Below are 6000 nucleotides of genomic sequence, written 5' to 3' on the forward strand. Positions count from 1 at the left end.
TAGAAAGAAGAGGTTTAAAATGGTTTGGCCACCTATTGAGAATGCCTGACGAACGTTGGCTCCAAAAACGACGAAAAAACGAAAAAAAGAGGTAGACCTCGACGCTCATGGAATGAAGAAATTAGAAGAGCTATGAAATCGAGAGATTTGGAGGAGGAGCATGTCTTGGACGAGGAGGATTGGCTGAGGAGAACGGGAATACGGCGATAGCCGGCCTCCAAAATGTATTATATTTACAAGTTGGATCCTGTAATATATACATATATTTTCTGGATATCACCTTACATCGCATTAATAACACAGTTAAAACTATGTGATTTACAAAAGAAACATGGTCTTCACGATATCTCAACTATAAATCTCATCATCCATTCTCCTATAAGAAGTCTGTAATTATAAGTCTTGTTGATAGGTCTATCTATCTATCAAACTAACAGATCCAGAATACAGACCAACTGCAATAAAAAAAGCAAAAAATGCCCTCCTAAATAATGCATATGATGGACATCTAATCGAAACTAATTTCAAATCAAGACCAAATAAATTTTACAACAATACGAAACAATAAATCCAACAGTATCAAGACTACATATATAACTCTTCCATATATAAAAGATTCATCCGAACAATTAACTAATCTTTGAGCTAAACATAACATAACAGTGGCTCACAAAGGCAACAATCTTTTAAATAAATATATCACCAAATTAAAAATACAAACTCTAAATTCTAAAAATCACATGTTGTTTACAAAATACCATGTATTAACTGTGAAGTTGTCTATCTTGGGCAAACCAGTCAACTGCTTCAATCCAGAATTCGTTCTCATAAATTTGACAAGAACAACATCACCACGCACACAAAACATGAAAATGAGAATAAGCATAAATTTCACTTCGAAAGCATCCAAATTTTAAAAACCGAGTAAAACAAAAAGAAGAGGGAGATATACGAATCAATAGAAATAAAAAGAAATACCAACGCAATCAATGAAAATATATATATATATATATATATATATATATATATATATATATAAATATATATATATATATATATATATATATATATATATATATATATATATATATATATATATATATATATATATATATAAGTAAACGTTAAATATTGGGTTTGCAGCAATAAAAAATGAAATGTGTACTCTTTTAAATTTTTATTCTAAGCTTTCGGACATTGTTTATGTCCATCAGGGAGCTACAAATGTGATGAAAAAATTGTTGGCGTTGGTATAATTAATTAATATATATATATATATAAATATATATATATATATATATATATATATATATATATATATATATATATATATATATATATATATATATAATACGGCTTACGAGCGAAACACACTAGATCACTTTTGAGTTAGTTGCAGCATTTTATTGTATTTTTCTTAATCTTTAGACTGGTTAAAGTCACTAAGTCATACAAGAACAAAAACGGTTATTTTCATTATTATTATTTTTCTCACCAAGTCTCAAGAACTATATATGATTTAGGCAAAACACACTAAGTGACTTAATGTATTTCCACTTGAGTGCAAATGAATCTACCGACTGACTTACGCAGAGCATCCCAACAAGAAAAAGAACCGATGGAGCTTAATTATAGGTGTCATTTAAACAGAAAAGAGTCTGGATTAAAAGAAAAAAATTCAGATAAAGAAATAGCGAATAATAATTAAAAATTTAAATCAATTACCTATGATGTGCAAAGCGTTTTACAAATTCCATTATCGCAAGTAAGTCTCTTGTATTATCTTAGAAAGCTGGACCTCTTTAATTTTACAATTTATGACACTGCTTCACTAAATGAGGCATTCTGGTATTTTTGGACCGAAGTCAATGGTAAGCGTAAAATTGGTACTTGTCTGGGAATATACATTAATTCATTATCTGGTAAAAAACATCTAATGATTTTTTCAGATACGTGTGGAGGACAGAAAAGAAATATTCAAGTATTTGCTCTGCTTTTATGTACTGTTAAAAATCATCCGAGTCTTTGAATAATTGAGCAAAAGTTCATGGAAAGTGAACACTCCTATATGGAAGTAGATTCCATGCATACCGTTATTGAAAGTGCCAAAACAAATCTGGAGATTTTTAGTGTTCACGAATATAAAAATGTCTTTAAAATGGCCAGAATGGGCAACAATGGGAATAAATCTTCCTATAATACTCGTGAAGTTAGTTATAACGAATTCTTAGATCTAAAAAAGCTTGCACAATTTACTATTGTTAATAAGAAAGAGGATCAAAAAGGGCAAACGGTCAACTGGTTAAAGGTAAAGTGTTTTAAGTATGAGAAACAGTTTTCTTACATTCTACAGTACAAGTCTAATTTTCACGACGAATATAAAAATATTAACGTTAGTGTTGTACATCGCCCTTCTCAGAACTTCTCAGAGCTTCTCAACAGAAAAGTCAAAGAGGATAATAATGAAAACTTGGTTATTCCTCAATTATATTCTAAACAGCTTTTAATTTCGGATGCAAAGAAAAAAGGTTTGAAAAAGCTCTGTGAAAAAAATATAGTTCCGCAACCGCTCCATACCTGGTTCAAAAATCTGCCAAGTTCTTCTTCTGTTCGAGACAAAACAGCGGAGCCAGCTGAGAAGGACTCAAAAAGACATTGAAAATTGAAAGCATACATTTTTCTGTTATACACGTTTTGTTTTGTTATGCCTGTTTTTTGTATTAATGGTCTTGTTTTGCGAAAATTTACATGAAAAAAGTAAAGACTTATATAAGCAAAAATTTCTGTATTATTTACAATATGAACGAAGCCTTCAATAAGCGTATGACAGTAAGTTCATAAAAAATATACGTACGTCATACTTTCATAAAACACACTTACTTAAATGCTACATGTAAAAAACAGTCAACGTATTCAAATCGAAAATTAAACAAAAATTATTAATTTGCTAATATATAATTTACTTCTCCTCACCAGTAATCATTATTAATACTTTATGAAAACTTTCGTATAATTACAAAACAATGAATAAAGGTTTTAAATGTGAGAATTGATCAAACTGCTTTTAAAAAAATTTAAAACACTATGTAAACATCTAAAGGCGCGTACAGACCTACACACGCATGCGATGAGCAGCCACGAATACACATACGTGTGCAAATGTGGACGGCGCTTTCGTAACCCCTCGCCGCATGCGTTGCTTCTCGCGAATGACTTAAGCACACATGCTGCGAGCCAGAGTGGTGTCGGTTTTTTCGCACACATCAAAGAAATATACGTGTGCGTTCGCGCTCAGTTTAGACGGATAGCGTGGGGATTTGTTGCATTTGCAAGACAAGTTCGGATTTATTGAGTGTTATTCATTATATTGATTTATGTGTAAAATGGAGTGGTCAAATGAACAATGTTTGCAATTAATAGATTTGTATGAAGAAAACCCTATATTATGGGATTTTAGACTCCTGAGACATTTATTCACGAATGGATGGAGCGCCTTGAGCACGCATACATATGCGGTGATTTCTAATTTCAACGAATGCTCTGAGCGCGAATGGTTTGAGTACGCACGTATATGCGTGGCTTCTCACCGCATGCGTGTGCTAGTCTGTACGCGCCTTTAAAACTATGTTTTGCTTGTAAGCCGACGATATATTAAAAGTGATTATTTCGACCAAAAAATTTATAACTACGTAGGAATTATCAGGTAAAGTGGTCTCTAATAAAAATCTTTTCTAAGAAACTCAATATTTCGCTATTTATTTGATAGTTTCATCAGGAGTAGGTACACTGTAAAACAATTTGAACATTAAAATATATATATATATATATATATATATATATATATATATATATATATATATATATATATATATATATATATACAAAAAACGCAGTTTATTGGGGCTGCAGTCAGTAGGTTTGGCCGGGATGTTATAGAAACACTCTTTTGACTTTTGGTCGAGCTTTCGGAATTCCTTTATTCCTTCTTCAAGACACTGTAGCCCCTGACTGCAGCCCCAATAAACTGCGTTTTTTGTTTAAATCGACAGTCAATAATATCCAGTATTTCTTATATGTATATATATATATATATATATATATATATATATATATATATATATATATATATATATATATATATATATATATATATATATAGATCTAGCGGTTAATGTGGGCCCCGTACTAAAACGGTATTATACTAACTCCAGGCGAATATACACCGTGTATATTATTATCTGGGTAGCGCTGTATGTGGACTCCGACCAACACGTCGGATTAAGTGGACTCCGTAATAGGTTGAAACACTTTTGGGATCCGTATACATTTCTTTGCGTACACAACTAAACTCCTCCGATGTTGCCAATAATTTGATTAGTCGTAGATTTTTAAATTTTACAGCAGGTACGTTTTGGAACTTGAAATTTATTTAAATATCAATCAATTTAGTCATCCCGAAATTTCACAAATACTTGGTTAATGTAGTTAAATATTTTATGTTGGTAATTTATATTACTTGCTTTAATTATTTTTAAACTTAAGTTAGTGTCTGTTATAAGCTTGGAAAATGCAAGTGTCCATTTTTATTTATTAGTATTTTTTTAATGCATTGACACTGAAAAATTTAATATATAAATGTACGTTCCGATGTTTCGATTGCTACGTTTTTGATGTACAATATTTGTTTCACAAAGTAGTACAATTTAAATTATAATAATTTATAAATCAATCTTAAAATTATAATTTTTTACTGTCTAATTTCAATATTTCGATTTTTAAATGTAGGAAATTCAATATCTTACTATAATACTTTATAGGTACACATATATTATACATGGCATAACACCTAATAATTTCGCTTTTAACTATAAATGTATCGTATAACGTAACGTAGCAAGCAGTAGTGAGTCATTACTCAGATAAAATATTTCGGTGACTTTATGGTAATTTGATTCTAGCCAACATATCTATTACAATTATTACATAATATAATATGTTCGGTCTTATTGTTTTAAAAAACATTCATGTTTTAAAATAGGTCTGAAGTGAATTATGTTTTGTATTTCTTTAGTGACATTATTATTAACCGTGATTATTAATCTAAGATATTTAAAGTGTTCCATACTTTCGAAATTATAGTTGTTGACTTTAATATTTTATCTAGATGTATTAAATTGCTTTCTTCTGTTGATTCGCTTGTATTTGGTTTTTATTTTGTTGATTTTAAGTGAAACATTTTTCGTGTTCTCTTCACTTTGTTGAAGATGTCGTTTGCGGACGGGAGAGATTTTCTTATAAGCTCAATATCATTAGCAGATGCTAGGACTACTTTGTACCTTAAGCCATTAATGAATTGCATTTTAAATAGACGTTATTTCTATTTTAGTATGCTGTTCACTAAATTTTTGAATATTTGAATCGAGAATCTGTATTTTATTCAACTGTTTTATAACACAGAGCTTCTTGGCGCCTATCTTCATCTCTTTTTTTTTTTGTTTAGCGTTCTTTCATTCTTCTTCTTCCTATGCCGTCCCCATTAACGGAGGTTGGCGACCACATTTCTAAAAATATCTCTGTCTTTTGCAACGTGAAATAATTCGTCTACAGTCATGTTTGTCCAGTCACGAATATTTCGCGGCCATGACTTCCTCTTTCTACCTATTCCCTTTTTGCCATCGACTCTACCCTGCATGATAGCCTGCAGAAGACTTTATATTCCTTAGTATGTGTCCCAGGTATGCAGTCCTGGGTACTTTTATTATTCTCAACAATTTTTTGTCTCGACCCATCCTTCTCAGCACTTCCTCATTGGTGACCCTGGCAGTCCATGGAATTCTCAACATTCTCCGGTATATCCAAAATTCCAAGGCTTGAAGCTTCCTAACTATTTGCGCTTTTACCGTCCATATTTCTACTCTGTACAATAGTTGAGACCAGACGTAACATTCAACAAACCTCAGTCTCAGCGCAGTATTCAGATGTTTGTCACAGAACAATTGC

This window comes from Diabrotica undecimpunctata, chromosome 7 (genome assembly GCF_040954645.1).
Source record: "Diabrotica undecimpunctata isolate CICGRU chromosome 7, icDiaUnde3, whole genome shotgun sequence".
NCBI classification, from domain to species: domain Eukaryota; kingdom Metazoa; phylum Arthropoda; class Insecta; order Coleoptera; family Chrysomelidae; genus Diabrotica; species Diabrotica undecimpunctata.